The 25,575-nt window shown below is 39.9% G+C and overlaps 1 long non-coding RNA gene across 4 annotated transcripts in view; it reads right to left on the reverse strand.

Annotated features, from left to right (window-relative positions):
• Nucleotides 1–1,758: 1,758 nt before the first annotated feature.
• LOC120374658 overlaps nt 1,759–25,575 on the reverse strand; it is a 46,684-nt gene continuing 22,867 nt past the window's right edge. For 3 of the 4 annotated variants that reach the window (XR_005586202.1, XR_005586198.1, XR_005586200.1), the window contains 2 exons: nt 9,811–9,955; nt 8,448–8,667 (listed from right to left, as the gene is read on the reverse strand). This is a non-coding gene — a long non-coding RNA (uncharacterized LOC120374658). Of the gene's footprint in view, nt 1,956–8,447; nt 8,668–9,810; nt 9,956–25,575 lie in introns of those variants that run through there. The other variant, XR_005586201.1, reaches the window with a different exon arrangement.

The raw sequence follows: 25,575 nt of genomic DNA on the forward strand, positions 1-25,575 counted from the left end.
AATGTATAATAGAAAATAGAGAGCCTGGGGAGTGTAGTCATTGGAATCTTCACCTATGCATTTCCTGACACTTTGTACTTTCAGCCACGAGGACAGTAGAGTGGGTCCTGCTGCACCAAGGCTGCAGATGCCATCTGAGTGAGAATGTGGGGAAGACACTCAAAAAGGAATTTAATGTTGTATTTAAAAAGTTGTTTGCATTTAACATATGCAAGTTCTGGTTTGGTGATCATATGACCAGTGCTTAGTCTAATATTCCTTTTTGCAGAAGAATGTTACACAGTATAATTGAAAAATCTTTGACAAAAAGCATAGTATCTTTGTAGTTTTACCTCAGACCATTTTGTGAATATAGGATCAATCATAGCTATTTAAAAATGGTTTATTTTATTTGTATATATAAAGTATTGAATCCAAAGAGGAGCATCAGGGATGTCTGTACAATGTGACACAGTAATAATCAAAATCTGGGCCCAGTGTCTGAAAAATTAGGTATTTTCTGAGCTATCTGGTCAAAAATCAATATCCCGAAATAGTGAGCTTGGGAGGTGGGGAGAGGCAAAATTGGTCATTTACAGACTGAAAAAATAGGAAAGGCTTCCAGTACGTTGTAAATGAGCTGCAGCTGGAGTCTGCCAGGCATTCACATGGGTGGGAGTTCCACAGATGGAGGACCATTTATTCCATGGAGAAATCATTACAGAGGGCAGGCAGCCTAATCTAGTGCTATTGAAGTCAATGGACATTTTACCATTTACTTCAGTGACAGCAGGATCAAGCCCTAGTAGCGAGAACACTGGATTGGGATTGGAGTGGGCTGGGTTCTATTCCCAGTTCTGACTCTGGGCTGCTGGATGATCTTGGCCAAGTCACATTACCTCTCTGACCTTCATCTGTAAAAGGCAGTGATGATATTGACCCTTTTTGTAAAGTGCTTTGAGGTCTATGGATGAAAAGCGCTATATACAAGCTAGGCATTATTACTGGTAGCATAAGCAGGCACAATGCCATTTACTTGTGCCATTGGAGAATTTGGCCTGAAGTCCATATGAGGTTCTTCTGCCATTCTGGTGGCAATGAAGGATTGGGTTTCAAATTCTGCAATATTTTCCCTCCTTGAAATATGTAGGAGAAATTTCTCTGGGAAGCACTGTATTCAAGCTAGTTTTCTTTAGAAACTACATTAGTTTGAATAGAAAATATCTCACCATTAAAAATATCACTGTTTCTCTAATTATCCAATACATTAAGTGGCAAGATCAGCTTCATTTATTTGAATTAAAAAGACCTGTCAACTAACCTACTTTTTGAAAATAATTTATTCTAGAAGAAGATCAAGGTTGGAGCAGTATTATGTTTTAATGAACACAATTCCCTGTTTGCTGAAATTAATATTGTTTTCATGTTGATCTGAACAGATAAGGCAAAACAGATTAGAAGATGGGTCATGTCATTGAAAATCAATGATGCCAATCATGACCTGCTTTCCTCTCTAGTGTTTACACTTAAAACTGATTGGGTCATTAGGGAAACGGTGATGGTTTAAATAATTAGACATTCTGCATTATGTTAAGGCTGTTTTTAAGAGGATGAACTTGAATGATTATAAACAAAATGTTCTTATCTAAGTAACTGGGTCTTAGAAAGTGGCAAACTGGGGAACAAGACTATAGCAACAACATATTACTTTATAAAGTGATATTCATGAGTACTGTACAAAATTAGAATGAGTAGAACATGAAGGTTGCTTACTTGTAATCAAAGTTCTTTGAGATGGACTCTGCATTGTCACAAACTAGTCATGTGCCAATCAGGTGCAGCCAGGATGGTGGAACCTTCTAGTAACAGTGCTGGTTATGGTGCCTCGCTCTTCCCCGCAGCATTTTAGTGCGTTCTAAGGGTGTGGCTATAAAAAAGGGTGTGGTGTCCGTTGCTGCCTCAGTTCCTTCTGAAAGCTAAAGCGGAATACCAATTAATCCTAAGGGCTGGTCTACACTAGGGGAGGGTATCGATCTAAGATAGGCAACTTCAGCTACGTGAATAGCGTAGCTGAAGTCGAAGTATCTTAGATCGATTTACCTCGGGTCCTCATGGCGCGGGATCGATGTCCGCGGCTCCCCCGTCAACTCCGCTACCGCCGCTCGCTCCGGTGGAGTTCCGGAGTCGATGGGGAGCGCGTTCAGGGATCGATATATCGCGTCTAGATGAGACGCGATATATCGATCCCCGATAAATCGATCGCTACCCGCCGATAGGGCGGGTAGTCTGGACGTACCCTAAAAGTAGGATTTGGCAGAAGCTGGGAAGGCAGGAAGGGATTGTGACTATGCAGAGTCCATCTTGAAGAACTCTGGTTCATTTCTTCTTTAAGTGACCTGTGCATATTCACACTCTTGAGATAGTTTGGCAGTACCACTCTGCCAAACTGTGCATCAGACCTGGTTGCCACATCCAAAGCATAATGTGTTTTAAAAGTGAGACTTGAACTCCAGGTAGCAGCCCTGCACGTCTTGGTTAAGGGAATATGTTTAGTGAATGCTCCAGGTGTAGTGACTGGTCTAGTTAGAATGGGCTCTAAGAGGAACAGGAGGAAAGAATGAAGTTGCACTCTAATACTTGTAAATATGTAGACTGACCGCTCTGGACAGTGACCATTCTGAAATGGCCTGACTTTAGAAGCATATGAGATAAATAAGTTATGAGACAACCTAAAGTCCCTAGTTCTGTCCAAGTAGTATAAGTATGTTCTCTTTGAATCTAAGAAGTGTAGTCTAGATTTCCCTTTACTTGAAGGAGGTTTAGGATGATATCCAAGTAAATTGAGTAACACGAAACTCAAACCACCTTGGAAAGCAATTTAGGGTGTAGTCTAAAAACTACTTTATCTTTATGAAAAATAGTATAAGGGGGATCTGTCAGCAATGCATGTAATTCACTAACTCTTCTAGTGAAAATGATTGCTATTATAAGCTGTCTTTATGGGAAGATGACCAGTTATGTTAGAGGATCTAAAGGGGGTGACATAAGTTGTGTTAAAACTAAGTTTAAAATTCCATGGAGGGGCTGAATCCCTTACTGAGGGATACAAATTCAATAAACCTTTTAAAAATTTTCACCAACTTGTACCAGGAAATGGATTTTCCATTAATGCAAGCATGGAATGCAGTTGTTGCTGCTAAGTGGATTTTAAGAGATCAGAGAGACAAACTGCTTGTTTTTAAATCCAACAAGTATTCCACAACAAGTTGTATGGGGACTGAGATTGGGTCAACATTCCTATCAGTTGCCTAGCTAACAAATCTTTTCCATTTAAAATGTAGCTTTTTCTGGTAGATGGTTTTGAGCATTAATAAATGTTTGCTGCACTTCAACAGATTTAGAAAGATCATGCTCTGTTGAAGTCCTATCACCCAAGCTATTAGAGGCAATGTTCGAAGATCTGGCTGTAAAACCCTCTCTTCCTGCAACCCCATCATGCAATTGCACTTGTACATTTGTCCATCTCTCTCTTAAAACTAATGAAGTTTACACTAACAACTCCGAGTAGACCTCACCTCTCTGATGGTTAGACACCTTCTTCTAATTACCAGCCTGGATTTACTCATGGCTATTTTATATCCATTTGTTCTTATGCCAACACTGTCCTTTAGCTTTAACAGCTCTTTCCTGGTATTTACTCCTTAATGTATTTATAGAGAGCAGTTGGATCCCCCTTCAGGCTTCTTTTTGCTAGACTAAAAAAGCCAAGCTCTTCCAGTTTCCTCTCATAAAATAGGCCCTCCATTCCCCTGATCATCCTAGTATCTCTTCTCTGTATCTGTTCCAGTTTGAATTCATCTTTCTTGAACATGGGTGACCAGAATTATACCCAGCATTTCAAATGAGTTCTTACCAGTGTCTTGTACAATGGTATTAATAGTTCTTTCTCTACTGGAAATGCCTCCCCTGATACATCCTACGATCACATTCTGACATCTGGGCAGTTACTTGAAATGAGCTATCCACAAAGACTCAAGCCTCCTTACTTAGATGATCAAGCATGTTCTGAGCAATCGGTGTATAAGAAGTTTATAATATTTTGGCAATATGCACAACTTCACCTTTATACAAGTTGTTTTTTCTTCCATCATGCCACTCACTCATCCCAGGATGTACTGATTTGTTTAAATAAAAATAATGTATTTTGCCCTCTGCATCCAGCTGCAAAATCCCCATCTGATCCAGCATTAAAAAGTAGTTAAAATTCTATACTTCTTTTTTCCTTTTATCCCCCCTAACAGATTAAAATGTTCCTTTCCTAGACCTTTTCTTACATAAGGATTTTTTAAAAATATCCAACTTCTCTAAGAGCTTCTTCTAACTTGACTGCCAATCCATTGCACCTCTTTTAACTATCTGCTTGAGCTCAGACCTAGACCAGAGACCTCAGTCAAGTAATCAGTGTCTCCTTGTCACACCTGCCTGAATTGGTTTGATAAACTCAAGCCTCAAGGAGCAAAGCAAAATGGTGGCTAAACCAATGGATAAATATCCGGGAACTTTCAAGCTTTACAAGAGGCTGCATAGTTCCTTACTGCTTTAATCTATTCAAACCCCCTTATTATACCCTTGCCCAACTTCTAATAGAGCAGAAATCTGTGCACGATGGCAATGGCAGGCATAAGAAAGACTGGGCAGATGTGCTTATTTGCATTTGTTGAAATCTGATTAGGTTAGGTTACTTTTCCAGCAGCCCCCTGGGAACTTAGTGCTTATGGTGCATCTTAAAGCCAGATGGTATCGTTTGTCAGGTGTCTTCAGCTTTTGTTTGAACAAATGAAATTTCAAAACAAATAGACTATAGTCTCCAAAATAAGGCCGATATTTCAGAGCAATGAATAGTGTGTTGGCAACATTTGCTTGACCCACACTTCAATGTCTGAAATGAAACCAACCCCTCAGTGCAGACATGTGGTAACAGAAGAACGTTTTTCATAAACAAAATACTACAGATGAAGCCCTCTATCTCCTTCCATGTGTGCACTAAATACCTTCCAGGAAAGCTGGAATCTGACATTTTGTGAGAGCACGGGGGAAGAGGGGAAATGCAACCCCATCAAAATGAGATGAAAATAGCAGCAAAAAAACTGTTAGCAAACCTAACCTATTAAGTGGTTCAATAAAACACATGAATGGTATAGTAAGTTGACACTACTAAGAAAAAGCTGATCTGTAATTATTAGTGTTCTAGTACTAACCTAGCATGTCCCCCTATCCTAGGGAAAACTTTCTCATTTTTTGTGAAACGAGTAAAGAGCTGCATTTATCTTTGAGAGGGAAAACAGCACTGATTGCGAGTTGCACTCCACACTGTTCACGCTAGTGGTGCAGGTGGCACTGTGCCAGGAACCAGGCCAGCTGCTGGCTTGCCCCCTGGCTAATTTCACCACTAGGCAACCAGTGACCCCAGCTGCACTGCCTTGGAACTGATGAACAGCCACATCCCGTGACTGGCTGTTGGTTTAGCAGCTCTGTTTATAAGCTTGGCCTCCACAGCTTTAGTGGCTATTCAACATGTACCCCAGTCCCTGTTCCCTTCTGGCTTATGACTCTAGTTGATCCTGACTCTGGTATTTGGCTTCTGTTCCTCTGGTACAGACCCTTGGCTCATTCCTGGACTCTGCCTACTCTGGAGCTAGCTCTAACTGATAGGCTGAATTCTTGTTTCAGCCACTAGGTCTGACCATCCATGGCCCAGTTAGCTGTATGCTGTGACTAAATAAAAAGGGCAGTGATTCAGAGAAGTATCTCTGTCCAGGAAGGGTGCTCAGTCATGTGCTTAACTCCCATTGAGGTCCCACATGGATTTAAGCACATGCTTGAAGTGAAACACTTTTTTCTGTCCTGAATTAGAGGTGCACATTCTCAAGAGGAGGAAATAATATATGTGTGTTACAATATATTTCCCTAAGTCACTAGCTTAAAAACCTGCATTTGTTTTTAGATAATGACTCAAGCATCTGATGAGATCTTAGAAAAGCAAAAAAAAAAAAGCCTTTAAATAACTAACATTTAATAACCATAATGATGCAAAAATCATTCAGTACAGGACTGAAGGGAAATGAGTAAATTCAGCAGCTGCATTACTCAGTTGCTAAAAGAAGCTGATGAGCAAGGAAATTTTTGGCCAATGGACCTTAGTAGAAGGTAAATGATCAGGGGGAGGAGGGGACTTGAACCAGTGGTCTCCCAAATCTTGGGTGAGTTGTCCAACTGCTGAGCTAAAGTTTATAAGGGAGGTGCTCCAGGCCTGCTCCTCTGGTGTTTTTGTATGGGGTCAGGTGGCTTAAATGAGAGAGAGGTGTGATAGACATGTGGAGTGAGGCAGCAGGGTGCATGCCCAGAGGCAGAAACATAGGCATCTAGGGAGCTTTTACTGCAAAAATGTACTTGCTGAGTGATTTTAGGTACCTCTAGGTTCAGCAGCGAAGCAGGAGTTTTGCAGATTGCGGTGGCACCTAAAAATGGGACTTAGGTGCTTAAGTGTGAGGGGTAGGCACCTAAGTACCTTTGTGAATCTGGGCCTATGTCTTTTAAATTGGAGGAGTATGACATCTCAGTGACATCTGCTTCTAGCTCAGATTCCATCTGGAATTGTTTCAAGAAACCATTTATCACCAGCAGAAAGACAGAAGGCCAAATCCTTAGGTAGTGCAAGTCAGTGTAGCTCCATTAAAATCAGCAGAGCTACACAGTTTAGAGGCTGAGGATCTGGCCCAAAGATATCAAATCTGTCACAATGGACTGCTACTTTCTCTTCACTGCGAGGTCCATAGTTCAAAGTAATTGCCTCATTCTTCTGAAGTAAATTATCACATTATCTAGCTATGTATATTATAAAAGCACCCTAACCCTGTATTCCTCTGTTGGTGTATATAAGGCCATAGGAGGTTATTAATAGTCATGGTAATTGTTAACAATTAAACTCTTGGTGTAATAGCAAAATGTCTATTCTTAAAATATTTTTATGAGATATCTGACTAGCCACTGCACAATCTTAGCAACCACTTTAAACAAGGAAAACTATGGCATTACTTCCACCCAGCTGTAAGCACCAAAGTCAATGAAAATACTGCAGGTAGATGAGCAAACACAGACACCTGTCAATAGACACTATAGCCACCATTGTGTTCAATGCCAGGGATATTAACATTAAATGTATCTTTTCTAGTGGGTGTATTTTTTTTATTGTTGTCATTTGGATTGGATACGTATTTATTCCTCTCTACACATAGTGGTTATTAGTAGCTGCTTGTAATAGACTGATACAGTTTGCCTGAAACATCCCACGCATTCATAAGTGAGCGTTCTGCTGGGAAAGAGTGCTTTGCCTTCTGTTCATCAAGATGCCTCATTACCCCCACAGATATAAGGGATGTGAGCATGCTCAGAGGGAGGAACCATAGAAGCAGCCAACCTTGGGGGAAATCAGGTTAATATCCTTATTAATAAAGCCAAATGGCAAGAGGGGGGTAAGTTTTTGACTCTTCACAGTGTGTGAACTTTGTTTTAGAGCTGATTGGGAAAGGGCACTTGCTTAAACTGGTCCACAGAATTGTTTGTACTTTTTCATTGTTTGTACTTTGTTACATGCTAATATGTTTGGTTATTTTTCTTTCCTTTTAAGATATGACGTTGTGGATATTTCTTTAGAAGAAATTTGGAATTTCATTTGGCACAATGCACCAATGCACCAAAAGCTGACAGTTAGCAGATCACGTGTTAGTAAAGGATGAGGCAGCTTAATGCCTAGTTGGTGTTGTCTTCAGTATAATAAAATAGATCCCCCCTCAGTGCAATTCTAATGACATCAAGATTAGCCAGTTGTGTCTCAGAATTCCTGGTTTATGTATAAGTGCATTAGTAGCTAAACTGCCATTTTCATGACATTATTCTCAGAACGTAAGCCATAAGAGGCAGTGCTTTAAGGGGTGACATTTCCACACTAGCTGATCCTTATACCCAGCTCAGTAGTCTTAGTTCTATTTTAATGGATAATCTCTGGACATACTGTAATCAGGATCTGAGCAAATTCTGGACAGTTACACTTCTCCACCCTTGTGCTTAACTCTTTGCTATAGTACATACTAAAGTTCTCTTTTCAGAAAGCATTAGACAATATCAAACCCAAGGTATTGCATTAAAGCCTCAAATTGAAGTTTTAACTAATGCAGTTCTTGTGAAAGAGAAATACCACCAAACTATTTAGTATACACATATTTACAAATAATGCATTTCAGACTGCACTTGGTTTTGTTTATGAAGTGATTTAAAAAGTATTCTTTTAGATAGGGAGACTATTGGTATAATCTTTACTAGAAAGACTGCTGCCTAGATGATGCATATTCATAATTTATAATAACTGCAACACCATTGTAGAGTTTCAGATGGATAGTTACAGTCTCATCTTCTCCAGAGACCATTTCCTTGTTTGTAGTGTGGCCTAATGGATAATGTATATCACATGACTCTTCAGAAGTGGAAATGGAACCGTAGTGCCCCTCGGTTCAGAACCAAACAGTTCTGCCTTACCAGTGAGCAGAAGCTATGAATCCTTTTAGCCTTATCCATTTGCACAGATCTGAGTGACTTCCTCTGCTTAGTTTGTATGGTTGCTGAGAATCTGGCCTGTAGGCAAAAAGTTAAAGGTAGAGACTGAGCCTTGAAAGCAACCATTTTTTCTCCGACCTGTTCCTTGTGTTTTGGAGCAAAGTCAAATGGGAACTCTTCAACTGGAGTTCAGACTGACAGTTCCTATCAGTAACTCGTGTACAGTGATGTTGTAATTATATCTAACGTAAGCACTGTAAATCAGGAAATTGAGCGCTCAGATTAAATTTAAAAGAAATTCAAACATGTTAATGTATGGAAATGTTCAGTTAAACAACATGAACTGTTCCCTGTAGTGATGCTATACATTATGCAGCAATTATGATGAATGTATAATAGTGTTTCTAGTCCCATATTAGATTAAACTGTTTTTAAAGTAGATTAATCTTATTTTTTCATTTTTTTTCTTTTCCTCATGGTGTCATGAAGAGGTGGAGTTGAGGTTGTTTGTGTGTTTTAACTGCAATATATCTTTACATCTATTTTCTTTAATTCATAGAATCATAGATTGAACTCTTAGAGCCAGATTCACCAGTGCGCTTTGGTTGCGGTGCTCCAGATGGCTTAAAGCAAAGCAGCCAGAGTGTATTGGCCAGTTTCCCCTAGCTCCTGACCTCCACACAAACTCCCCCCCCACTCAATTTCTACCACCATCCTCGTCATCATGTTCCCCCCTGCTCCCATTGTTGAGTAGATCTGGGGCAACTGGCATTTTCTTTTAAAATAAATTTTTATTACTATTGGTCATTTTTTACTCTTAACTGTTGTTTTTCCTTCAGCAGACATTAAAGGCTAATATTCTTCATAGAATTCCATAAATAATTTCCCTCTTTCAAAATATCTTACATTTCCTATTGTTCTTAAGGGCTGGTTGGCTTCACTCCCACTGGAAACAATAAAAACTGGTAGCCATATTGAAAGTGGGCAAAAATGCCTGAATGTTTTTGAAGGAGAATATTATTTGTCAACCTCTGGTAAGGAAGAAACTTTCCATTATGGAGAATGGAAAAAATGACTTATTCTAAACATTCTTCAAATGTAGCTTATGCTCAACCTTTAACTATGGATTTGCAAATGGCACTTCTTTAATACAGCCCCCAAACCTGAGGCTCTTGATTAGGTTGAGTCAGCTGAAGACATGCTGAGACATGTAAAACTAACCTTAATGATGACTTTCTACACCGGCTTTAGGAAGCTGCAGAGCATACTCGGTAAGTTTCCCCTTTGGGCAAGTAGTTATGTCCTCCGCAGAAACACAAATGATTCCAGCAAATCCTTTCCTCCACCCCATTGGTGCTCTTCCTTTCTGTAGATTAAAAAAAGTAATATTCATCAGTTTGTAGGGTTTAAGGACAACAGGGACCATCTAACCCGACCTTTTGTGTAACACAGGCCACAGGACTCCCCCCAAATCATTCCTATTTGACCTAGAAGAGCATATCTTTTAGAAAACCATCCAATCTTAATTTAAAGTTGCCAGTGATGGAAAACCCACCACAACCCTTGATAAGCTGTTCCAAAGGTTTATTAACCTCACTGTTAAAAATATGTGCCTTATTTCTAGTCCGAATATGTCTAACTTCAGCTTGGCTAGACTGAAGAGCATACTATGATGAAGTCATCCCTTTACCTTCTCTTCGTTAAGCTGAAGAGTTTGAGTTCCTTGAGTCTCTCATTGCAAGGCAGGTTTTCTGATTCTTTAATCATTCTCATGGCTCTCCTCTGAACCCTCTCCAATTTATCAACATCCTTCACTGGGGATACCAGAACTGGACACAGTACCCCAGTACTGGTTGCATCAGTGTCAAGTACAGCGGTAATGTAACCTCCTACTTGATATCCCCCCTGTTTACATCCAATGATTACATTAGCCTCTTTAGCCACAGTGTCATACTGGGAGCTCATATGTTCTAGAACTGACCAGAGGATGACATTTTTTTTCCAAGTCAGGCAGAAGAGAAACTTGCACCTGGGTCTCCAACATCCCAAGCCAGTACTCTAACCCAGATGTAGAGTGTTTTTTCCTAGACCGAGAAACCTTCCTGACAAAAATGTTATATAGGGTAGAGCCAAGAACTGATCTGTGCAGGACCCCACTAGAAACACATCCACTCAGTGGTGATTCCCTGTTTATAGTTTCTTTGTGAGACCTATTAGCAAGGCAGTATTTAATCCATATAATGTTTGCAATATTAATTTTGAATGATTCTGCTTTTTTAATCTGAAAGTTGAGCGGTACAAAGTCAAAGTATATTACTTCAAAACTATTACTTTTATCAACCAAATCTCACTCAAAAAAGATATCAAGTTAGGTTAACAATCTGTTCCATAAACCCATGTTGAATGGCATTAATTATATTACTTTCTTTTATTTCTTTATTAATCAAGTGCTATGTCAGCCATTGCATTATTTGGCCCAGGACTGATGTCAGGCTGACCATCTTATAGTTACCCAAGTTGTCTCATTTACCCTTTTCAAATATTGGCATAACATTAGATTTCCTCTAGAATGTCCCCATTGTTTGAAAACTTACTGAAAACCATAATTAACAGTCAAGATGGCTCCTTAGCCAGCTCTCCTAAAACTATTGGATGCAATTTATTTGGACCTGCTGATTTAAAAATTTTGAGCTTTAGCAGTGGCTGCTTAACATCTTTCTTAGCTAGTATTGGAATGGGAAGTATTTAATCATCAACATCATATGATACGAATACATCATCTGGCCTTTCCCAAATATATAACAGAAATATTTATTGAATAATTTTCTGCATTATTGACCATTCTATCATTTCCATCTAGTAATGGATCATCTAGTAATTAAGATTTCTTTTTTCTAATATACTTAAGCTCCTTCTTTTTGTCCTTAACCTAGCCATAGCTATCACCTTTTGCATCCCTTATCAATTTTCTACAATTCCTAGCTTCCAATTTATATTCATTACTATCAACTTCCCCTTTCTTCTATTTGTTATGAGTTTTATATCTAGCTGCTTTCACTTCACCTCTAAATCCAGGTTAGTTTTTTAACCACTTAGGCCTTTTCTTCTTGATTGTGGCTTTTTGAGGATCTAGTAAAATGTTCTTAGAAACTTCCCAATTATAGTTCAGATTTTTCCATTTAAGTTCTCTCCCAATTGACTTAGCTCTTAATTGTTTTAAGCTTTGAAAGCACCAAGTGTACAGAATACTGGTTTGGGCTTTATTCTGTTTGCACATAACAGATTTAATTAAATCATGATCACTTACCCTAATTTAGGTTGAATTATTAGTTCTGTGATCAGTTCCTCTTTATCTATCAACATGAGGTCCAGTACAGAAGTCTCCTGTGTTGGATGCAACACTTTCAGTTGGGAAATTGACCTTTATCTGTTAGGGCAGGGTGGGTCAACTTTTTGGCCCGAGGGCCACATCTGGGTATGGAAATTGTATGGCAGGCCATGAATGCTCATGGTTCCTGGCCAATGGGAGCTTTGGGGGTGGCGCTTCAGGCAGAGGCAGCGTGCGGAGCCCCCTGGCTGCCCCTATGCGTAGGAGTCGGAGGGGAGATGTGCCGCTGCTTCCGGGAGCTGTGTGGAGCCACAGCATGTGTGGGGCAGTGCAAGCCCTGGACCCGCTCCCCATCAGGAGCTCGAGGGCCAGATTAAAACATCTGAAGGGCAGCGTGCGGAGCCCCCAGGCCGTAGTTTGCCCACTTCTGTGTTAGGGCATTGATCCACAAGCATTCAAAATCACTTGGTTCAGCCATTTTTAAGACAGAGGGCCACCCACCCTCCTCTTTTGCTCATTTTATCCTTCCTAAATAGGCTATAACTGTTGATTTTAACATTCCAATCATGGAAATCTTCCCACAAGGTTTCTGTAATGCTAACTAGCTTGAAATTATGCTCATAAATGAGCAATTCCAGTTCCTCTTGTTTATTACCCAGGCTTCTAGCAGTGGCGTATAAGAAATTAAATAATTTCTTCTCTTCACATCCCTTGCTGTCTTGATTAATTTTGTTGTGAACACCTTGATTTTGTGCTAACTGTGTGCTCATTTGTTTCCTCTTTTCTCCTCCTTTTGTGTATATAAAAGCACATGGATTCCAATAGCATCAGAACATGATGCCATCTCTCTCTCTGGGCATAGGTTAGGTGATAAAAATACCTGACTTCCTTGTGGACAGACAGCACACAAAGATGTCTGTACCAGGTACATCCATCTAGGGGTATCTCCAGGCAAATCTAAATGCTACCCACTTGTAAATGGATATTAGAAACAGAACAAATCTGGAACAACTTAGACAAAACTGTCAGACCTTAGGGAAGTGAATTCTTGTGGCCGGGACTGGGGAACCTTCCCAACACAGTTTTGCACAGCTGAAAATAGCTACCCTGTCCCCATCTAGTTTTTCCCATCTCTAAAGTAAGACAACATTCTACCTTCTGATACATGCATGAGACTCCCTTTGGCTTCAATGACAATTGCATGTGCTCGTTTCTGGATAGAATTTGACCCTTTATGAGGACATAGGGTACACATAGTATACCAGATTGTTCCTGTTTTCCAAAGTGGTAGATTAGGCCACATTTACAAAATTATCTATTGTGCTTAGTATTCTGTGAGCTATAAGGTCGTTAATGAACATCTCTCAGAAATAATCCATTCTGTTTTAGAGAGTTATTGCAAAGAATGAATGAAAAAGGGGATTTATTTATACAAACAAAATAACCTAGAAAACCAAGGAGAGTTTGAGCAGAAAACAATTTTCAAATTATTCCCAAATTTGATTGGAGAGAAAATCTAATCAGCTAATTCATCTCTTTTCATCTGTCAAGATGTTGGATGGCCATGAACATATTAGTATGTGAGTTTATCAATGATGAAACAGCCTGTGTGTGAGAGAGAATGCAAAAGACCATTTGCATAGTGTCTGACTATTCAGATATTCACAGCCAGTTTAACTACTGCCTACACTGAGCTCAAGCTGTACCATCTGTTAGATCAGCTATAAGTTATATGTTCGCACTGCAGTAGAGATCAGGTGAAGGATGTCAGAAAAAGGAAAAAACAAAAATGTGGGTTGTCATTTAGTGTCTCTGATTATTTAATTACTCTCTGATACTTAAGACCAAGCTTTCAAAAACTCTAACTTTGCATCTGCAATTTTTCACAACCCAGTTTTTCTGTACCCCAAATCCCAGGTTTGTGAGCTAAATTTTATTAGCACATATAAACCATATAGTCAGAGGATTAACTATCTAGTTGTCTGGGAAGATGCAGTATTTACAAATAAACCCAAGATCATGTGCATGAAAAAGGTTTTTTGCGGGGGACAGACCCTTGGTTCTTTTTTGACTTTATTCTCTTCTGGTGACCTGCGGAGGCTATAAAATCTCTATGGACTTTCCAGTTGGCACTGAGCTTGTGTAACAGGTCTATGCCAAACTCAAGTATAGGGGGTATGGCTGGGTGAAAGATGGCCTGGTCATAAAAGTGGTGTTGTGTTCTGATCTTCAGCTGACAAAAATGCTCCTTGGGGGTCATAGACACTTAGGCCTGGTCTACACTGGGGTGGGGGGAGGGATCAATCAAGTTATGCAACTTCAGCTACGTGAATAACGTAGCTGAAGTCGATGTACTTAGATCTACTTACCGTGGTGTCTTCATGCTCCCCCGCCGACTCCACCTATACTTCTCACTCCAGTGGAGTACTGGAGTCGATGGGAGAGCGCTCGGTGGTCGATTTTATCGCGTCTTCACTAGACATGATAAATCGACCCCTGCTGGATCGATCACTTTGGAGGTAAGTATAGACATGCCCTTAGACCGACTCTGGGGCTGCTCCCACAGCTGGCCCCAGGATCAGGGAGCAGCACGGAACTCACCTCTCCAGTCCTGGAATGAACACAGCTCAGTGGGACCACAGGATCTGGGCTTAGGTGAATAAAACTACAGACAAGTTTTGAGCCTTTGAAAATTTGGCCTGAAATGGCTTGAAGAAAAGACTACTGTAGCAACAGAATTGATTATTCTTAAAGTAAGCAGAGTCAGGAAAATATTAGGTTATAATGTTCCCCCCTTCTGTCCCCAGTGTCTCTGATACCACTCTCAGGGTTCTGCCAAAGGTAGCAAATATTTGGGCCCTGCAGGTCTTTTTCCGAGTAGAGAAGAAATCGGTGATGCAGAGTCTAGGCACGTTCTAAGTGTAACTTGTTCTAGTTACACATACAAACCAGTCCTGGAACAGAAATGGTCAAACAACTTTCAGGGCAACCCTTTTAAAAAATCTTAGCTTAACACCGATGTGCAGTCCCAGGGAGAAACTCTACCTCAAGAATTGACTCTAATCAGAGACCAGCTCAGAAAACAAATTTTCCTGCTTCTCATACTGCTTCTTCTACAAAGCCCATGAATAACCCAAAACTAACATATACCATGTCTTCCAAGACCAAAATCTTGCTCATACACCATGGGGAAAAAATGGGAAAACTATGTGTAACAGTTCCACCCTGATGACTCCTGCCATGACAATATCAAACATACATAACTCAGTTTCATTTAATCTTTCCTCATCTCCTAGGAATTCTAGATGACTACACTGTAACTAACAAATGTCTCCTGCTTATTAAAGCAGGTGCTTTCCTTCTGGAGCCTTTTGAAGAGGTGAACAAAAATAGTTATTTTTAGATTTATGTTTCAATTTCAATACTTTGTATAAAGCATATTGGAGCAAATTAATCATTAGTGAAAGTCTGACCTCCATGAAGTACCACCTGAAATATATTTGGCACATTTTAACTACAGATTCTGAGTAATCTTTTTAATTACATACCTAGGAACTGGCCCAGAACCATAACCCTTTAAAATTGCAAAAGCATTTTGCAAGGCTATTTTGTGTGCTGCTGCTTTTCATTTAGTTGTAGCTACCTTGGGAAAAGCTCTGAAACCTTGAAAAGAAACATAGTCTTGTCAGCTCAACAAGTCTTTGCACTGAAAAAGAAGCATGAGGTTATAAAAAGACTGAGTATTAGAAAATGACTTCATTAAAAAAGCAGGAATGGAAGCCTTCCTGAAACTTTATTAAGATGCACTCAATCCCTATTGACAAGACCTTTCACTAAACACAAGTGAGATGTATTGAATAAGTAAGGAATCAACTAAACCAAATGAACTGGTCCCAGTAGGTGAAGGAACCATTAGAAAGAAAGGTGGAGGAATGAGGAAATGAAGGATATTCTTCAAAAGGCTGGAATGTGAAAAGGCATTGATGCTGCTATAATTCCTGGATATCTTCTCTTTGTAGGACAAGGTGAAAAACAAAAACTTAATCATATTTCTGCTTGAGAAGAAAAGGTTCATCCTCTCTTCCATGTGGAAACTCAAATTAATTCTAAGTTGATTGCCTAGTGGATAGGTCCATCAATGGCTATTAGTCAGGATGGGCAAAGATGGTGTCCCTAGCCTCTGTTTGCCAGAAGCTGGGAATGGGCAATGGGGAATGGATCACTTGATGATTACCTGTTCTGTTTATTCCCTCTGGGGCACCTGGCATTGGCCACTGTCAGAAGACAGGATAGTGGGATAGATGGATTTTTGATCTGACCCAGTATGGCCATTCTTATGTTCCAGTGGAGCATCACCAGGTTGAATAAATGGTATTATAATCATCTAGCCTTGGATGCATTCTTGCTCCACTCATGATGTCAACAGGAGCTGAAGAGGCCCAGTTAAAGGCAAGACTTTGCCCCTTATTTGTAACACCCCATACTGTAGGTAGTATCCTACAGGCTGGAAGAAATCAAAGATTAGGTGATGGTGGGAAATACACTAATTCTTTACCCCTATTTAGAAAGAAAATTCTGGATCACAACCAAGTTGGAGACTGGCATTTTCCGAGAGGCATACTGAACTCTCCTTACCCTGAAGTTGTAACAGTCATCATTACATCAATAATCATCATATATTTGTAATGCTTCCAGAAATGTGGTAAGACATTTTTACAGTCAGAGAAGAGGCAGGTTCCTGCCCCAAAGGAATTCAGTTTAATAGCACAACTTACAAAGAAGGATAGGAGATAGGGAACAATTAACCCCCCCACCGAAACCCTTTCCTAATTCAGACTCTTATTGCTTCCTAATCCTTTGCCTAACTTACCAGTAACATATTGATCTCATTATAATTCTTGCCTAATTTCTCATTTTGTTTTTTCACTGTTAATTAACTGAATTTTTTTGTGGAATAATAGACGACATTTAGAAGAACCCAGTGAGGCAAATTCAACACAGGATTAATGTGTTGGGGTTTCTTCTAGTGGTTTGAGTAGCTCTGGAGACGTGAACTTCATTTAAAAAAAATCCCAGATCTGCCTCCTTACTCCTTCAATCTAATGAGTCAAAAATTAAAAGATATTACCTTGCCCACCATGTCTTTCTAATATCCTGGGATGGACACGCTACGACACTGCATTCGAAAAAGCAGTGACAGCTTTAATTTAAACAGCAGGGGGGAAAGCCCCTATTAGCAAAGGTTTCTAAGATAGCTGTTAGAAGAAAGGTTCCTCAGGAACCACACTGTGATACCTTTGCTCACATTCAGCAGTACCATACATTGTGAGTAGTCCCAATGAAGTCAATAGGACTGCTTGTGGAGTAAGGTACTACTCAGTGTGACACAATCTAGCTCGAAGAGAAATTTAAAAATTGCTTGTACTTCTTAGAAAGTCAGAACCTGTATCTAGGGGGAGGGGAGAAATCCCCTATGGATGTTTCAGAGAACAGAGCAGCTCATCTAGGGTCTAATCCAGCACCCACTAAAGTTGATAGAAAGAATCCTATTGACTTGTGGGTTTTGGAGCAGGTCCCTACTGGGAATGAAAGTAGCTGTACAGCTGATCAGTGTGTTTTTAAAGATTAGTAAATCCAACAGCTTTCTATTTTACAAGGCTCCAAGAGAAGACCACAAAAAATGATACAAATAATTGTTGCTGTTGAAGTTTTTTTCCAATTCCTATTTTCCCCTTCAAAATTTTATTTCATTATTATAAACAACGTTAGTGTGAATTTGCAGACTAAATGGTGCATTTAGAAAAATCTAGGTTGTTATTAATAATATTGAAATTTGTGCTTTAAATCTCTTCCTTCTCATACATCCTAGAGGTAGCGAAAAAACATTAGTTGTAAGCTTTTTACAGTCCTGCAAGGGATTCGCTGTTCTAAAAGGGCAAATTGCTGAATTCCATTAAACAAAAGTCTGCTCTCTTTCTTCAGGACAGGTGGAATTACAAGGTTCCATGACAATTTATTATTATAGTTATTTATCTCCATCAGTCTGCATAGCACCTCAGAAAGCAAGTAAAAGTTAAAATCCCTTAAGGGCTCACAAACTGACCCCTGTCTTGAAAGGAGCTATGTGCAGTCAAACCTCCACTGAAGTCAATGGTTCCCATGCAGGTGCTGGGGATTGCCTGTATGGAGCTTGGTGCAGGACTGGGGTCTGTGTGTGCATGTGGACAGAAAGTTATACTGAAGTGAGCTTGTGTATATATTAGCATAGGTATGTAAATATAGACACAGCAGTGACTACTGAAAAGGTTCTTCTGTGAGATTCTGCAGTGTCTACGAGACACTTCTTTGTAAATAAACAAAATGCTTGAATGACAATTGTTTTGATTTTGTTCAGGAGCTCACAAAATCCTGAAGTTCTTCCTAGGGAAATCTGAAGTCATTTAGATTTAGTTTCTTCAGTTTTCATGCAGTGTTCTGACTTTATCATACATATAGCTTTATCATTAGTTATACAATGAAGATGTAGTCACATACAAACAATGTTACAGTTAAATGCTCCAGTTAAAGCAGCAAATTCTGTACTCAGATCAAATTCCCTGAATCTCTGGTGCTTGGTTATGAGTAGATTCTTTATTCAGGGCAGCTCTCCTATCCCTCATAGGAATATCTTGTATTGCATATTAATTTTATATAGAGGTGATCAGACCACCCCAAGCTGCAGTTTCTGAACCTTTATATACACCTTTAGAATCAAGAACATTTATTTCCAAATGTATTTGGTGCAATAATCCTAAATGAATTTCCCCATCTACTATCCCAAAGAATGAGTTACCCAAATGGGCAGTTTAAAGGTCATAGACAAAATTAAGTTGGATATTATAATGCCAAATTTCTGTGTTCAAGGTCAGTTGGCATTTCTCTTGCTGCCCTCTACTTCTCAAATTGCATGAAGCTGCTAAACTATTTTGTGCAAACTGACATTTTGACCAGTTCTGGTTAAAAAGTCCTGATTTGAAAAGTTCAAAGACTTAAGTCTATGTTTTGCATCATAAACCTTTTATTACATTTTAAAATGGCTGGAAGATTAAAGCATAAAAAAGTAGCTAAAGTCGATGCTCAGGTTCTTCTTTCCTAAAACATTTCCCAGTTCTTGTATGTATATTGTTGTACTATGAAATTGTCAAGTTCATTTGGAAATCCTATTGGATATATGGGAACTATTGTATAGAAAACACAATGTAATGCCAATAGAAACCTCACACTGACAATGACACATTTTTATTTTTGTTTCAACTATTTAACATTTTTAATGCTAATAGGACTGTGTTATCCCCTTGGTGATCTTTGCATTGAGCTAATTGTGGTTTGGGAGGGAACAGAAGCTTTTGAATCATGCTTAAAAGGGCTTGTGAGAGCTGCAGAGAGAGAAAAGTTGCTAGATGTCATATGCCCTGGCCAAAGCACATTTAGAATTAAGGACAGTTGCGGCCATTGTGTAGTGGAGAGGAGCAGAGGCAGAGAGCAGTCCGTCTGCTGTACGTCATTCTCCCCAGGACGCCTACCAGAACTTGATAAATTGTTGCATAAGTTAATGGATGAATTCAGCACTTAGACCCACTACGTGGCTCTGTGCAATGGGGCAATGGGTTAGTTAACAGTATGGCACAAGAAAGAGCTGGTGATGGGGCACTGAAGGAGCAGGAAGGTGGCAGTGGTCTGTGGGATTTGGGCCATATTTTTCCTGAAGATCTTGGTGGCTATAATGGCTTTGCATTGTAACTGATTAGATCTTAGTAAAAATATTGTGTGGCTGACTGACAAGAAGAAATAGAATCCCAGTGAATGTGATCTCTGTCATACCGATAGGTCTAACATCTGTTCAAAGCAATGGAAACTTAATTTTGTCACTGATGTCAGCAGATCTGACCCTGAATACTCTCAAGGAGCAGATCTCACATATACTTGCAAGAGAAGAGCCACACTTTAAGGAAAGAGTAGCTGAGACATATACAACAGCCCCAAATAGATGTTTAAATATATTTATATATTATTATGAAATTGCTCTTAATCATAGTCTGAATTTAGACCCCTGTTAGCTTGGATCAAATACATTCTGCACAGTGGACATCACTGAAGAGCTCAGGATAGCGGTAGGCTTTGGAAAGCTAAATGCATACAGCACTTACACTTCTGGAAATCCAAAGAGAAGTGATTAAAATCAAAGTGGTACAATGGCATCTGTTCTCACCGCTACCTTCACATTATTGCCTAACATGCCACCTGTGACAGCAGCCCTGCTGCTGCCACCAGGTCACCCATCCTATACTCCCATGCACGCTCCATGCTATAAGAGCCCATGGAAGGAAAAATATACTAGTCAGCACTGTGGCCCCAGAAAACAGCAAAAGAAAGGGTTTCTTGGGATCAATTTCCAATTGGAACAGACTTTTTTTTTTTTAATAATTTAAAACAAATTCTGCAGCAGGATATGTGTGTCCCCCTTTTGGTGACTTCAGAGAGCTGCTGCAACTTTCTGAAGTAGTGAGTTAGGAAAGGAGGTAGAGGTGTCCCCTGTACCTCCGGAGAATGAGGAAACTGGCTGTCTGAAATAGGGCCTGATTCAAACATTAACCTCTATTGTCTTTCACTGGCTAGGGAGTAGGGTTGGGAGTGCAGGCAGTTTGAGAGAAGCAGCAAGCTTCACGGCTGTAGCTATTCTCATGGCTACATATACTATGTACACATCAGTGAGGGCTGTTATCACAGTCTGACTATAAAAATACATTGAGGAATATTTAAAAGTTTCTTTTGCCCATCTCATGTCTGTTTTTATTAACCAACCATTCACTACTTCTCATCCATTTATAGGGTACTAACAATCCATCTTCAGCAACATTGTGCGTATGCTGGTGAAACAAGAGTGCTTCACTATGGTGATATTAGTTTGCATTCCCATGCAAACTTGCTAAGGTTTGTGCAGACTTTGGCCGGGAAGAGATGGTAAGACATGTCTTACTTTGCATTCAAGCCATGCCTCCCAATTGCAACTCAGAGCAGCAGTAATGTACTGAGGAGAGAGTACTGGCCAGTGTCCAGCCTCTTTGGTACCACCTCCCGCAGAAGGCAAAGTTCATTGAAAAGGGAAAGATGTCTGCAGGACCCATCTCAAAATATCTGTTGAGTTTGTCTTAAAGCATGGTGGATTTTTTTGTTTGTTTGTTTTTGTTTAGAAATTTGGATTTGTCTCTCAAGCTACTTCTGTAGTTAAGTTTCCTCTATAATTAACAAGTGTTTACACTTTCCCCATGGAATACGAGTACATGCCAATCTTGACTTCCCTCCCAATATATGCAGTACATTTCTGCCAAGGTCCAACTGCTTTCTAATATAGTGTACTCCATCTCTTTCCTAAAATCAATGTTTCAAAACACAATTAGCAATGCTGCAATAGATCACAATATAACACTAACAACATGTGAGCTAGACTGCTTCAGGATTCCACTAATTGCTTAAACAGGAGTGTGCTAGCCCTACTAATGGACAGATACATTTAATTCTAAGACCCCAATCATTAAATAAGATACAGGGTCTCAAATGTTACATGCTGTAGGAAACCCTTGAGGTAATCACATTTGTGACTAACCTAAGCTGCCTCTGTGTGTGTTCAGACATTGCTGAAAGAAAATTTTTCTGGCCTGAAGAAAAAAATGACAATTCCTATAGAAGGCTGTCTGGCTGTAAGATTTTTCTGTAACTAATACATTCCTTTAAAGACAAGATGCTTGCAATTAAACATTTGTAACTCCACCCTTTAAACTCTAATAATGAGTAGTAAATGTAAAATAGATACTATTGACTATAGAAGTGTTTCTACAATCATTCTAAACTGTGTGGAATGCACATTTGCCTCCCATTGATTTAAATGGGCTATGAGTCAGGCCCTAAATCATGAAGCCATCACAGACCCTACATATACTAGGGTAGTGGAGAGATCCACAGGGACTGGATCTGCATGTGGAATGGAAAACTCTCTCCAGGCCATATACTCAGTACCCCCACAACTGTTTCTTCCCTCTTCTGTGTGTGGACATGAGGCATGACCAATGGAGTCACATAGTTAAGTAACTTCCCCAGGATCACTCTCTGAATGCCAGAAATAGAACACAAAAGCTTAAAACACCAGGCCTCTGCTACACGTCTAGAAATATTAAGAAGTTATCACTAAGGCTGTGTCTACACTACCACTTTTGTTGGTAAAACTTTTGTTGGTCAGGGGTGTGAAAAAACATTACCTCAGCAACATTAGTTTCACCGACCAAAGCACCAGTGTGCACAGTGCCATGTCGGTGGGAGACGTTCTCCTGCTGGCATAGCTACCGCCATTCATTGGGGTTTAACTATGTCGGCAGGAGAGCTCTCTCCCTCTAGCATAGAGTGGCTACATGGGAGACCTTTCAGTGGCGCAACTGGAGCCGTACAGCTGTGTCGCTGTAAGGTCTGTAGTGTAGACATGGCCTTAGATGGGCCTGCCTCTTTCTACTCCTAAACCCTTATTTAGGTATCCAAAACATTGCCCTGATTTTCAAAGATACAGAGCTTCCAGCAGCTCCTGTTTATTTCAATGGAAATAAAAACAAGGCTACTGATGTAAGGGCCTAAATGTGGACTGAAAAACCGAACTCTGGCAATCCATTTTTGGAAATTGTGATCATAAAGCTTTATATATTCTTTTTTTAAAGAATGTTAGTACCCCAACCTATGGAATAGTGCTCCAAAATGATACCATCAATTTACTGAAAAAGCCCAAAGTTTGAATCATTAACAACTTTCTCTTTTAAATGACATCCATAAAAGTATTTTTAATTTGCTGAGAGCAATAAAATGAATAACCAGTTTGCAAAGGCAAAAGCCTTAAGTTACATTACAACAAGCATATCTCTACAGGGAATGGGTGAGGGGAAGCAATGTTTAATTCATTGATTTTAATAAGCTATTAGGAAACGTGTGTATTTCAAGGATATGAAGGTTGTCATTTTAGTCTAACAATGGATAGTTTATAAATTTGTTTCTCACCTTCATTACCTCAATATTTTAAAACTAGACCTCTGTGATGCTTTGGGATTCAACCCAGACCAGTAAGGAGTTGTGTCACTGCCTGCCCTGCAGGTCTGAGTGCTTTGAGTGCTAAGCTGCTGTAGCTCAAAGCTGTGACACCAACAGCCAGTCTTACAAGCACACAAGACACACCCTGGATTTCGCCACCCAGTTATTTTTGCAGATTGACCCAAACACCCTGTGTGGCATTTTGGGGTTCACCCAGGCCAACAAGGTGAAGGGTAAAGATGGAGTCTCTCTCTGTTCCTTATATCCCCAAAGGGATGTCTTTGTCCTAAAGTCAGGAAGGCCACCTGGAGCTTCAGTCTCCTGTGTTTCTTTGGGGTACAGTAGCCATGTTAACTCTCTGTCTCTGAAATTCAAGATTAGGATAACCCAGCTGGTTTAGCTTGATGGCTTTGTTTACTGCTAATAAGTAAATTGAGATAAACACACATTCCTTTGTCTAGGACAAACCTGTTTATCACCTTTATCTAGGCTAGGCTGTCTGGTCTTAAACGTGTTCTAATAACGAAGACCCTACTTAACTTGAGCTCCTGTGGAATCTGCAATAGTAGACTTCCACCGTGGTTTTGACAGCAGGAGCCACACCATGCACAAGGCTGACAGTGGGAGCTCTATCCACCCCAGGCCTGAGAGCATGAGCGCCTGCTGTCAGCCCTGGGCTGCTGCTCTCAGCCCTAGGCGGCCGACAGCAGAAAATCATGGAAAAGTAATAATGGACCGTATTATTTGTGGTAATAAAGTCCATTATTACTTTTCCATGATTTTCCATGGCTTGTCTGCAACTCAGCTGCAATTTTTTGGCAATCATCTCGCAATTCATGTAGGGCCTTACCAGTAACATCGCATATAACATTAACATATGCATTTTACAATAACCAGAGTGTTACTAACTTTCATGATACCCCAGAAGACACATTTTTTACAGATATTATTGCTGTAGTGTGTAAGTTGTGAATACAGGGATGCCTATGGTCACACCTTTCGTAGTCCCGAATTTCCCCAAAACTGTCTGCCTTGTGGTGTCCAGCCCCCTTACTGAACACTCACAGAAGTCATGAAGTTCACTGCCTTTTAAAGAGACAATACACTGCTGTTTGTTAGCTTAACTGGAATTAATACATCCTTCCCTTTTAGTTAGCATATTGAATTGGTTTGTAGTAAAAGTAAAACAAGTGGATTAAACAAAGTCATAGGATTAAATGATACCAAGTATAAGGAATAGAGATAGAAAGGGTTACAAGCAAACAAAAGTAAATATATGCTTCTAAGACTAAAACCTGCTTTAGCAAATTACAGTCTTGTTCAAAGAATTATTTCTCACCAAGTCTATTTTCCAGCATGGCTGACCAGACCTTCTGGCGAGGACCCATCGATGGAGCTCAAAGCACTGGGTTTCTTTGACTCCTCAAGAGAAGGATAACTTAGGGTTTTGCTTCCCCCTCTCTTTATTGTCCAGTAAACCTTTGAAATATATTTGTCTGAAATGTATCCCCAGATGAAGTTCCTTTCCCCTGCTGGGTGGGGAGGCCACACTATCTGGTGTAGCCTTCAGCCAGTTGTCTCTACCTTTTCCTGCAACCTCTGATACAAATGAATAACCCACTGAATTTGGTCACACCTGGTTTGAGCTGTTTGTCTGGAGAAAACCTATTTATCAATTCCTCTGAGATATCTGGTTTAAACACATTTTAGTCTCATATTTCCAGCATATATCTACTAAGTCTTTTGTAGGCTTACCATATGTACATCATACAAGAAAATTAGTGATCAGTGAGTTGTTAGTTTTCCAATGATAGATTTCATGCCACCTTTTGGGTATATATCATGGCAACAGTGTGCCAGCTGGTACTGGGGAGCTCTTAGGGTCACAGTTTCCAATGCAGCACCTGCAAATTACAATGCCACACCTTCAGCAAAGTTGCACGCACAAGCAAACATTTGCAGGTGCAAATAAGGTAACTTCACATGTAATTACCAATGTGGCAATCCAGTGTTCTAACCACTAGACCATTCTGCCTCTTTGACAAGATATTGGTGAGGTCAAGAGTTTAGAAACATCTAAATATAGGACCTTTCTATGAATCAGAATAGTAGCCATTCCCTTTCCAGATACAACAGAGAATAGGATTTGTAAAGGATAAAAAATACCCTTGGCGTTCTAGAATACAAGACAATACCTAATAGCTTGGGCTAAGGAAGAAACTTGTCTTGTAGATATGGTTATTCTATAAATGTCCATTATATGGTTTCTTATACTTTTCTCTGACGGACCTGTTCAAAGGCAGGATACTGAAATGGGCCATTTGCCTGATACTATGTGTTATTGGAATCAACTAGTGATGTGCTGAATTGCAAAGTTCAGATTGGAATCCAGATTCAAAATATGTGGGTGTTTGGATCTGGGTTTTAAATTCAGGCTCTAGACACAACTAATGGGCCTGATCCTGTAAGGCACCGAGCACTTCCTGCAAAAAGCAGGATACCCTTGGCTCCTACTGATTTCAACAAGGGTTTGAGGCGCTGAGCACCTCACAGGT

Source organism: Mauremys reevesii, linkage group 1 (genome assembly GCF_016161935.1).
Source record: "Mauremys reevesii isolate NIE-2019 linkage group 1, ASM1616193v1, whole genome shotgun sequence".
NCBI lineage: Eukaryota > Metazoa > Chordata > Testudines > Geoemydidae > Mauremys > Mauremys reevesii.